This window comes from Mercenaria mercenaria, chromosome 6 (assembly GCF_021730395.1).
Source record: "Mercenaria mercenaria strain notata chromosome 6, MADL_Memer_1, whole genome shotgun sequence".
Taxonomy (NCBI): Eukaryota; Metazoa; Mollusca; class Bivalvia; order Venerida; family Veneridae; genus Mercenaria; species Mercenaria mercenaria.
The window spans coordinates 47,140,951-47,154,194 of NC_069366.1; positions in this window are offsets into that span (position 1 = coordinate 47,140,951).

Genomic DNA, 13,244 nt, shown 5'->3' on the forward strand with positions numbered 1-13,244 from the left:
CATTTTCAAAAAATATTTGAATAAGAAAATATGAAAATCGTAAGCATTTCAAAACTTTTTAAATTTTAAAAATCCATATATGAACGAAAAAGTTATTTAAAATTGAAAATTCTGATCCATACACAAACAATGTAAAAACATTTTGTTTTGCCCACCGCCAGATAAACAGGTGTTGATGCGTGACGTCAGGGCGATCTCTCCTATTGCAGCCTCGTTTACATGTATTATTGTTGTAAATACCTCATATTGCATGTTTTGTACATATTTGAGAGAATAAAAGAGATGTTCTGTTCTGTTCTGTTCTGTTCTGTGTACATATCAGTCGCCTATGCACTTCATCATAAATTGACAATTGGCAAGAGAAGACCGCTGTATTTATTCTCAATTATATCTTCTAGCCTTTTCAAAAATTTACGAGTTCGGCATTCCGCCGCTCCTCGAAACATTGGGGCGGCGGGTGCCGCCCCTGCCGCCCCAGCTCCTACGCCCTTGGACTATCAGCTTCTATTCTATGAAATAAGGATTTATGTTATCTAAAATAAACTGGTGCTCACTGTGTGAAAATTGAAATGCATGTTTTTATATAAGTAGGCCTATATAGAAACATGCTTCTTATTTAAAAAAAAATATTGACAGTCTCGAGTTCTTCAAAGTATCCCGATCAGACTTAAATAAACATCGCATGGAGTATTATTCTCAGTAACTAACAATTTGACTACTTCTCTTATTCAGAAATGTCAACAAAACTCTGAAGATGAACATAAAAACAGTAATAATTAAGGTCTCGCTACTTATCAGGCACTATAGGTCTACTATAGATTTTGATGGTGAGAAACGATATCTAGGACCTACCTCAAATTAATTTGGTATTGAAGTACTGAAATTATTATGGAATATTTCTTTATGTTGCGTACACAATACGTTTTCCAATAAAATTGTACTAGCTGTAACTTATTCCTTAATTGTATAGTTCCCACTTTGTCGAACCAAGAACTATATTGCTTCAGCACGTACACTTATCTAATATCCTCGTGGCGATGGATTCCATCAGGAATGAGGTGTCGAGAGTAATTAATATATGTTGTAGAACTTGCTTTACAATTGACCTAAAATATATTACTATAAACTAAAAATGTATACGGAATACCGACCACATAATAAATAACGTCGACTTCAACTTTTTAATAGTGTCCAGATTTCAGTTTTGGTCCTCATTCTTGAGAGAAACAAATTACGCCAATGGATATATCAACTATTAACCAGCGGGGTGGAGGTGTGTAATATAAATACCTACGCATCAATTCATAAATGATTCGGACTTTTCAAAATTCTGACAAAGACAATAATTTACGCACTACCCAAATATTTTATGCTACGTTCATCTCACTGTCTATGAGTTCGTTTTTGACACGATTCAAGCTAAGTGCGACAAGTCGTGTCATTTTTCGCAGGAGTGAGGTCCGTATATCTCCTATAGGTTAAGTTCATAGGTAGGTACGTGCTCTTGGGTAAGAGCGTGTGTTATCGTGTCTCAGTTATAACTTGTGATTTGAATTGGGTTTTACGGTACGCCAACACAGAACAGGTTATATGGCGCAAAAAAATGGTTTCATATCTCATTTACATCGAAATAAAAATATGAGGTCAAAACTTTAAACCTGCTGGAATCACAGAGATACAGCAAAACCAAGTGTTCAAACTCTTACGATCATGCAAGGGGTGGATAGTGGTTCCAATTCTTTTCATACATAAGTTGTCGTCTCATAACCAAATGGGACAATTATTATTTTTGAATGATTCAAGAGATTGCAATAAAATCTTTACTCAAAATGTATAACATTAAGTGTGTCGCGCGCAATGGTCAAGTCAGATCTTCTAAGAATAAGTTAACAGACAAGAACACCTGGTTAAAGGGCTAGGGTTGGTCTGTCTCAGTTTATAACTTATAAACGATTCAAAATATTCGAATGAAACTTTACATAAATGTTAAGCATGTAGGGGTATGTTGCGCCCAAGAGTCAAAGTCATACATCCAAGGCCAAAGCCACAGGCAGTGTAATTAGGGTAAAGTTTAGGGTTAACGTTTCTCAACTTAACTTTTACATGACCCAAGACATTCCATGATGAGCAAATGAGGCGTGCGTATGCACCTGAGTTATAGTTCGGTTTACTTGTCACTCATTCTGCAATACACTGTGCTTGGCGGGGATCGGGTCATTCGTCAACTTACTATTGACGTATCATGTTTACATAATACAGAAGTCATTCTGTCATTAAGACATCTGTAAGGAGCGAATACCTCTCTACAACGACTGGTGTTTTCCATCCCATTCGAAAGAATTCTTAGTAAATTAACCTCTCCAGATCAACTTCCTCTTTAATACGACACACACAGTTTAGTTTTCTCAACGGTGTTTCCTCTAGAGAGGCTGCACTGGTTAAAGTATTATATATGTGGCATTGCCTGCAGTGCAGTCTAGACAGTCTGCGAGCCTTGAAGTGTATGTCTGACTCTCTTGTTTAACATCTTGTTTAATGTCTTTTATCTTGCAAGAAAATCTAAATATTGGTCATAAAAATGCATTTGAACTAAAAGATAAATGGTATGAAAGTATTTGACTGATCTGACAAGTTAAGATGGACACCGATACCTTGCAGCTGGCAAGCATTCCAGTTAGATCTGAATATTTTTTCCTAATTTCCTATAAGACTCTGACCATGCCATTTGTGTTGAATGCACGGAAGGAGAAAGAAAGTCTAAGTAAAATTAAGACCACTGTGATGACCCACCAGCTTCGAAAAACTTTCAGAAGACCACCATGCTATCTACACCATGTACGTGTATGCACCCTCATTATGTGCTCTTTTATATCCTACACACCATGTACCCTACTCATCTTGTACACACTATGCACATGTGTAGCCTACACATAAGTTACTACTGCAAGAAAATACCACTGCCGAATGACAAGTAATCACTGCCAAGAACCATGTTATCAGTGCCAAATGGGATTGAACCATATCAGAATGAAAAGGTACCACATCATAATGCACTGACAACATCAGAAGTAACAGCTGCTGAATGACAAGTTGTCACACATATTCTCCATACATCAAAGTCCAAAAAGGGCCATAACTCCAGAAAAAAATAATCAGACATGAAAATCCTGACAAAATGCACATATCCATTTTGTATTGATGATGTATACCAATTCTCATTTTAGCCGAATGAAAACTGTATGAGTTGAGAACACAATAATTATTCTGGTATAATGCCCAACAAGGGTCATAACTAAAAAGAACCTCGAGCTATCACAATGGTGATCAATACTCCAAACACTGTTTCGATACAGGGAAAGCTAAATGTTGTGATCATGACCTTTGACCTCCAAATGTGTCCTTGATCTTGAACTTAGTGACATGGTTCAAATGCTCTGCACATCAACTGATGAGATGAAAAAACATTGTTGGAGTTAACGTCGCACCGACACATGATAGGTCATATGGCGACTTTCCAGCTTTAATGGTGCAGGAAGACCCCAGGTGCCCCTCCGTGCATTATTTCATCACGAACGGGCACCAGGGTAGAACCACCGACCTTCCGTAAGCCAGCTGGATGGCTTCCTCACATGAAGAATTCAACGCCCCGAGTGAGGCTCGAACCCACATCGATGAGGGGCAAGTGATTTGAAGTCAGCGACCTTAACCACTCGGCCACGGAGGCCCCTATTGATGCTAGTTTAATGATCAACTTCCCAGTGGTTAAGAAGATATGGAGCAGACACAAATATAAGCTATTTGACAACTGACCTTAAAGTGTGACCTTGGACGACCTAGTTACCTGGGTTGTCAGCTCTGTATGCTGTGTTGATGAAGTTAATGACTGGTGCTAATTCTTGAAAATCTTTCCAGCAGTTAAGAAGATATTGAGTGGACATGAAATTAAATTATTTAACCCTTTACCTCCCAAGTCCGACCTTGATTTTAGATCTAGTGACCTGGGTTGTTTGTTCTGTACATTGATTTGGTTAGGTTAGCAATTGATGTTAGTTATGTGGAAATCTTTAGACAATAGGGAGGGACACAAAGTTAATGTAATTGACCATTGACCTCCAAGTGTGACCTTGACTTTGGACTTAGTGACCTTGGTTGTGCGATCTGCACATTGTCTTGAGGTTAAAAATTGATGCTAGTTTTATAAAAAAAAATCTTCCAAGCAGTAATGAAGATATATGGACGGAAATGCCTGAATCCAATGTAGCCCTCACATACTTTGCACCTGCAATATCTGACATGAAAGTCCCTACAATATGTGCATATCCACTTCATGATGATGTACATCAAGCTTCATTTCAGCTGGATGGTAACTGAAGAAGCCAAGTACATAAGAAAGTGTGACTGACAGTTCAAACACTATATACCTCCTTCAACACCAAAGGGCATAAAAATGTTAGTCAAATCATAATACCTCAATTCACTTTTCTCAACATGGGTGAGAAATAATGCCTGTTTTATCTTCTTAAACTGCGTATAACAACCAATCAACTTTTGAGACAGCCAGTAAGTGACCTGTATTTCCAAGTGGACTTCATTCAGCCGTATTTTAAGAAATGAGCCACACCATGAGAAAACCAACAAAGTGCATTTGCAACTAGCATGGATCCAGACCATCCTGCGCGCTAACAGTCTCTCTAATTGTAATAGGCTTTGAAAGTGAACAGCATGGATCCTGACCAGACTGCGCGGATGCGCATGCTGGCTTGGATCCATGCTGGTCGCAAATGCACTATGTTGGTTTTCTCATGGTGCGGCTCAAACAAGTTTACTTTTCAGAGTTCATGAAAAATAAAGAACAAAACATGATCAGAAAATCCATGAACTGCTCTAGCCATTCATGGTTAATTTGCAGATAATATTCTCTCATTCATTTCGCAGGAACTCTGAAATGGAATTCATTTCTTATATTTACCGGTACATTAGTATTTCCTTAAGTCCTAGACACAAGGTGATTTTCTGTACAGGTTTGACTGAAAGAAAAACAGATCATCTAATGTCACAAACTGCTGTGCAAAATGCTCAAGTTATTGGAAGTTTTGAGTGATGAGAACATAATGAAAACCAATGAAACAGCCGGGGACCTCATGTACTGCTCAAATCAAACGCAAGTTCTTCAGCAAGCAGTGTTTTAGTTTATCCAACTGGTGACGTAATTATCAGTTTCATTTCACTTCAGTTAGTGTGGACATACTGTCAGGGGAGGTAACTATGTTTCACTGTAATTTGAAATGTGACAGATAAATAAAGAAACAAACAAACTGCTAAGTACTCTAGCACTATAAAATGTCTAGTTTAATCAAACCAGTAATACAAGAAGTAAACAACAATGCACTTCAAATAATACATAACAAAATACTGAAAACAATAAAATGGCAGGATCAGCTGTTTAACATTTATCAAAGTAATATCATGTACATAAACACTGCGAGCTCATGTTTTATATACATGAATGAATAAAAAAAAAGGGTTGTACAGGGTAAATGTTAAGTTATACATAGAACAAGTTAATAATGGAGTTTCTGTGTTTTTTTTCCATTTCTGTGGTGTTTTTCCCAACATAAAACATATAAAAACTATAACTGAAATGTTTTGTGAAAAAGTTACAAAACTTGTCTTTGTTTTTCATGAAGTGATGATAGTCAGATCAAACAGATATTGTAGTTTCCTTTTCCATCTACTGAAATTTAACATTTTTTACAATGAATAAATTTAATATTTTTTACAATAATTTAATTAAATAATGAAAAAACATAGTAAATTAACTAAAAAAATTCCATAAGTAAAGCAATGTAATGAAAACAAGGGTTGTGGAAGGATGGTGCTCTTCACTCATTGTTTGTTTATAGAATTACAGCCAGATTTAAAAAAAGAAAAACTTGTGGTGCATTCACAGTATTATTATAAAGTAAAACTAAAAAAAAGAACACTACATTTTTTTTAATATTTTCACTTCCCCAGTGAAGGGATGTCACTAGTCCCCATGTGATATCAAGGGCAGTATTTAAGAAGATACAGTGAATTTGAAATCCGTGTCATCAATCCTAATCTTTCCCTATTTATTCAAGAACCTTGACCTTAAACCATGAGATGTTTGCCCTTACAAAAGAAAATCCCAGTGTGAAATTTAATGATAACAGAGGCAATATTTAAGAAGATCTAGTGAACTGAGAATCGTGCCATAAAACTTTATACAAACATTACAATATTTGACCCCAGTAACCTTGACCTTTGGGATACAAAATTCATAAACAAAAGAGGCCTGCCCACTAACAAGACCAATCCATATGTCAGGTTTGATGGGGCAGCAGCTAAGAAGGCAAATATAGTATAACTGACAACTGTGCCATAAAACTTTAACCACAAACCAATGCTGATACCATAGCTAGTACAAAAGCCCTTCTTATACTTTGGACAGATTAGCTAAAAAAGATAAATAAAATATTCATGTTTAACAGTAGACATGTTTTTTTCACTGAAACACACAATATACTGTGCCGACCTATGATGCAAACTTAAAGTCAGCTGACACTTTTTTCTCAAACACAGAATAATTTGAACAAAACTCTGAAAGCACAAAACAAAAATGCTTATAAAAAAACCTTACTGGAACAAAGACTTTGGCTATGGCATTACTAATGATTGCTCAAACAAAATTAGGAAAATAACCACTAATACAGAAACATAACTACAAAAACAATATGACAAACACATACAGAAAAGAGTGCAATCATGGCCCTGAATCACATGATTGACCTTGACCTTTTGACCTGAAATATGTCATACACACAGTATCATGAAAGGCAACTATTGTTCTAAGTATGAAAAACCTTTATCCCAAACATTGTAAATATTTAGCTAGGCAAGAGAGGCAGTCAAACAGAACTGTTTGAATAAAAGAAGTTGAGAAATATTTTATCCTAGGATGCTACAGAAAAAGTTTGGTGAAGTTCAATCAAGTTGTTCATGAGAAGAAGCTGTTTAAATTTTTCTATTTCAGCTCAACTTATCTGTTGCATATATATTCAGCTGTTACTGAGCAGACGTTGTTAAAAGGGTTTTCTATTTATAGCTTTGGCAGACATCAAGTACAATCAAGCAGAACAATGCAGAAATACTTGATTAAAGTTCTTCATAGGAGGTTACATACCACGTTTGGTGAAGATTCAACAGGATGTTCATACAAAAGTTGTTTCAAGATTTTTTTCTTTTTTAGCTCTAAGTGCAGCCAAGCAGAACTATTTGAACAAAGTTCATAAAAGGTCTATCCAAGAATTCTTCTGATCAAGTTTGGGGAAGATTCATAAGAAATATTTCAAAGGTCTTTAGAAATTCTGCTTTGGTGGCCACTAAATGCAGTCAAGCAGAACTATCTGAATGTACTTGAGACACATGTCCATAAAAGTGAAAGTCTGGTGTAAACTGGACCAATGGAATTAGAAGAGAAGATGTATAAGTTAAATGCTAATGCAGGGTGCCAAACAATCCACCTATACTAACAGCTCACACTGAGCCTTTGATTCAGGTAAGCTTAAAATGCTACTCACAACCAACAGAACTATATAGTGTCTGGTCTGTTAAGTCTACTGGATATAAAGTCTAAAAAATCTAAGGTGCTAAGAACAGTTACAATTCAGGTTGTAGGCCAAAGAATTGTTGCATCATTTTCATTTGTTTCTAGAACAATTAAAGTAAACTAAATATACTTTAAAAAAAAAAGGCCATCCTTTACATTAAGCTATAATAATAATTATATCTTGTCAAGTCATGGTATGATAATCTACAGTCAGCTGTCCTGAAGAAAAAAAAACAATTTATACTTCACAGTCTGAAAATTAAAGAAACTAAAAAAAAAAAAAAAAAACAATAAAAGGTACTTTTCATTTTAGATAAAAACTTTGACTGACTCACATACTGACTAGCATGGGTTTTCCCAGTTTTCTTTATCTTGCAATGATCAAAATGTAAATCCTTAACCATTTAAAAGTTCTTTTAGTGTGTAGAAAGTGGTGCGTTTAAAATGTGATGATCTTTTAAGATGCATGTACATACATGTATATCTAAACAGTATAAATGTATTTTTGATTATAAAGCCAATGTGTTATTTTTCAATGCCTAGCAGTATTTGAATGAAGAGATTCTGGAAGTCTTATGAAGATAAACTCATAATAAAGTCTAATGACCTTGCAATTGAGCACCTAGACATCAAACAACTGTTTTGTCAAATGTTGTCAAAGTCCAATGAAAGTTGTATCAATACAAGTCTTCTAATCAAAATATAAATTATTGAAATGCCATATAAACCTTTATCCTGCTGGCAGCAATTGGTTTTGCCTCTGCGACCAGTGCAGACCAAGATCAGCCTGCACATCCGTGCAGGCTGATCATTGGCTGCACTGTTCGCTATTCAGTCAGTAAATTTTCAGTGAACACCCCTTTGAATAATAAATGGTATTGTCCAAACTGAATGATGACCAGTCCATTTTAGAAATTTAGAAGGCTAAAGGTTAAAGTACAACACCACTACAACAGAAGAAAAAGACATTCTGTGTAAGCAGTTTATCCAAATGTTTGACTTACTACCCTGTTTCACTAGTAAAATAAAATGACAACTTAACAAAATCTTAAACACATCTTTTGCAACTGGGATACCCTGATTTCTAAGGATTTTAACAATGAAGTAGAAACAAATACAGAGGGCAAAAATGGGTTACATTTAAGCACAAAAAAAATCAAACATTTCTTAAAGGAAAACAAGAGCCGTCACTATTAGTGACAAATGCCCGCGAGCATTTATGCCAAGTAATTTTAAAATTCCTTCATTGATGTCAGAGTTATGGACTGGACAAGAAACAGACCATGTTAACCTTTAACCTCTAAGTGTGACCTTGACCTTAGATCTAGGGGTCTGGATCTTGCGCAGGACACATGGTCTCATTATGGTGAACATTTATGCCAAGTTATTTTAAAATCCCTTCATGGATGGCCAGAGCTATGGACCAGACATGAAACAGACCATGTTAACCTTTGACCTCTAAGTGTGACCTTGACCTTGGAGCCAGGGGTCTGTGTCTTGCGCATGACATGTTATCTCATTATGGTGAACATTTATGCCAAATTATTTCAAAATCCCTTTATGGATGGCAGAGTTACAGCCCGGACAAGAATTTACACAGACGCACGGATGGACGTACAGTGCGATTTTAATATGCCCACCTTCTGGGGCATAAAAAGAACAAATTTAATCAATATAAAGTCATAAATCAAATGATATGATACAGGAAAACAATAGTTTTCTGGGAAACACCTTATTTCTTGCAGAAAAAAGCAACATATTTTAACAAGAAAAAAAGTTTTCCAACATATCTCTGCATATTATTTTTCTAACAAGAGCTGTCGGAGGACAGCAACGCTCGACTATTTAACAGCCTTGTCGCTTGAATGAATAAGAAAGTCGAAAAAGGGGCATAATTTAGTAAAAAAGTAAAATAGGGTTATGGAACCTGCATAGTGCTTATCAGCTCATGACAGTGGACAAGTGTGTGAAGTTTCAATCCATTCCCATTAGTGGGTACTGAGATACCAGCTTACATATAAGAATTTAACCCAAAACTCCTAAGTTTAAAAAGGGGCATATTTTTGTAAATTGCAAAGGTGAGTTATTGACCCTTTGCACTGCAATGTCATATCATGACAGTGAACAAGTGTGTGAAGTTTCAATCCTTTCCCGTTAGTGGATACTGAGATACCAGCTTACATACAAAACCTTAACCAAAAAATTCTAAGTCGAAAAAGGGGCATAATTTTGAAAAAAAGCAAAACAGAGTTATGGAACCTGCTTTGTGTATGTCAGATCATGACAGTGAACAAGTGTGTGAAGTTTCAATCCATTCCAATTAGTGAGTACTGAGATACCAGCTTACATACAAAACCTTAACCAAAAAATTCTAAGTCGAAAAAGGGGCATAATTTTGTAAAAAAGCAAAATAGAGTTATGGAACCTGTGCAATGTAAGACAGTTTATCACAGTGAATAAGTGTGTGAAGTTTCAATCCATTCCCACAAGTGGTTACTGAGATACAGCTTACATACAAAACCTTAAACCCAAAAATTTCTAAGTCAAAAAATGGGGCATAATTTTGTAAAAAAAGCAAAATAGAGTTATGGAAACCTGTGCAATGTAAGTCAGTTTATCACAGTGAATAAGTGTGTGAAGTTTCAATCCATTCCACAAGTGGTTGCTGAGATACCAGCTTACATACAAAAACTTAACCAAATCGGGACGCGGACGCGGATGCCGACGCATGGGCGAGTCCAATAGCTCTACTATTCTATGAATAGTCGAGCTAAAAATGGTTGTGCATGTAAGTCAAATCTAGTAAAAACAAGAGCTGTCCTTAAGACAGCATTCTCAACATTTCTTAGTGCTTGACTCTGAATAAGAGCTTTGCCAGTAAAAACTTTATAAAATTTCTAAGTTAAAAGGGGCATAACTCTGTCAAAATTCAAATCATAGTTATGGGGATTGCTTCTCCTGGTGTAGACTTTGAGAGTAAATAACTACTTCAAGTTTCAAGTCAAAAGCTTTGATAGTAACAGAGATATTTGACTTTATCAAAACTTTAACCAAAAAATTCTAAGTTAAAAAGGGGCTTAACTCTGTCAAAATTCAAATTAGAGTTATGGGGACTTGTTTCTCCTGGTGTAGACTTTGATAGTAAATAACTATTTAAATGTTTAAGTCAAAAGCGTTGAAAGTAACAGAGATATTTGACTTTATCAAAAACTTGAACCAATGGCGACACCAAGGCAAGTGCAATAGCTCACTTTTTCTTCGAAAAGTCTAGCTAAAAAGTTTATATTTCTTAATACATTGTATATACATACATGCATGCAAAAGTCTTGTCAGGTCAAGAAATAATTACTTCAAGCCTCCAGATGAAACATCTTTTGAAAAAAACAAAAAACAAAAAAAAACTAACTTTAAAACAAAACAAAAAAGCAAAAATACCTACAAAATTATTATCAGTTGTACAAAACACATGGTTGAAAGGATCTTCACACTGATTTTATTGTTAAAATTAATATCACCAAAATGCTTAAAATCACAATAACTTTAAATACGCCACAAATCGTTCTTTTTTAAAAAAATACTTAAAGCAGTATATTTTTGGTAATCATTATTGTCCTTATGCTTCTCTAATTTAATTTTGAAATTATGCATGATAACTAAGCAATATGATTTTAGGGCCAACATCATTTTTTGTGATAGATAACCCTGCAGTTTGATGCAATATCTGGAGTGAACTGTGATAAAAATTTCTTTTATATCAACTGTTTGACCTGAAAAAATGCTTCATTTAAAGATTTACTTATGAGGAATGATGACATGTTTTGCCATAAAAGCAAATATTGGGTAACTTAACAATCTTAAAGTACAGAGTTCAAAAGGGTTGATCTAGATACACATTTATTGTAATATCAAATAAGAATCAATTCACTTTGGTGAACTATTTGATTTGTGTGTAATTTTAGCCTCACTGACAGCGAAAAAGCCTTTAGGAGAAATAGCTCCTACAAAATGAATCGCAAAACTTTTGACTGTAAAATCTTTAAGAAGGTATCTGCAAATAAAATAAACATTTCTACGACAAAATTTATATTTGCCAATTGGCTCTGACATAGTATCTGGCAGAAATCTATATATAGATACATTTTATATCATATTGAGATTTTCATTTTTGCATTGGGTATATTAATTTGATGAACAGTTATGCTAGGGCGGAAAAAACATTGCTTTTGGTAATCTGACCTGACCTAGCTAAAATCCCCATCCCTACATTTTTTCCCAGTTTCGTTGCAAAATTTTCAGAAGTTAATAAAAAAAAGTGAGTTTTAATGAGTCACTAAATTTGTCACAAAATCCGATATATTTTCCATAAAATGTTAAGATAAAACTAACAGTTTTAGTTTTTGACCTGTGCAGGTAGTAATGACATTTAATCAAACAAAATATGAAATACATTGTAAATCAAAATGAAGCTCATCTACCCTACCAGCTTATTTGGAAGTGTTACCCTACACATACAATTTTTGAACGGCCTAGACATTTCTTTATCAAAAATCTTTGCTAAAGTATGTGAGAAATAAATTGCTATGTTCCTAATTTTATTTAAGCTCAAACCTAAGTCTTGAACTGGAGTAATTCCATGTTATATAGGTGTTGCATTATTAAGGAATTTCAGTTTATAAGATGGCACAAGGTTCAGCTAATTTCCTTCCATTTTACATTAAATTTGTACTGCATAGCAATACAGTAGATACCATTTCCATATTTAAATATTTCACATACAACATAACACTTTTTAAACCTTAAGCAAGAACTCATCTTTCATTTACTTCATATTTACTATTGCAAACAAAAAGTTTCTTTATAAATTAAAAAAAAAATGGCATAAATTTGGAGTTTTTTCTTTATAAGTCTGTTTTTTTTCCCCCTTTATAAATCTATCAAAAAATCTCACCAAAACTGACAATGAGAGGTATATTCAGATCAACAGCTCCCAGATCATATATGATACAAGATTCAATTCAAACAGCTACCAGATAGGGAGCTATGCTATATCTATGATACACTATACATGTATATATAACTTGAAATGCTCTAATATGTCAGGTATAACCATATAGTCATCATGTGAATAAGATTTCAGGTATTGTTTGTATATTTGTAATGAACATTAACAAAGCAACTAAGATATTTTATTCAAAGATGAATTCTAAAACAGTTATATAGATCTATGAGATTTACCAAATGAAAATGATCAATATGAAAAGTGTACTAACAATTTTGTGAAAAATGTAATATTTCAATAACTGTTTATTTCAATCAGCTGAGATATCTAATTTAATTTAAAAAAAAGAAGACATTTTTACTTCAAATTCACAGAAACTTTAACTGCTGAAGTACATACAAAGTAGCTGTGTTATATATTCTACATGATATTTTAGTCTAAATAGACATTAATACCTACACATGTATTATCAATGACAAAAACGCACACTAAATAAAATTAAAGGCAACGTTAGATTCTTTCAGACTTAATTTTATGAATATGTACATCTACATTCACGAAAAAAAATTTCTAAACTCAATTTTATGAATATGTACATCTACATTCATAAAAAAA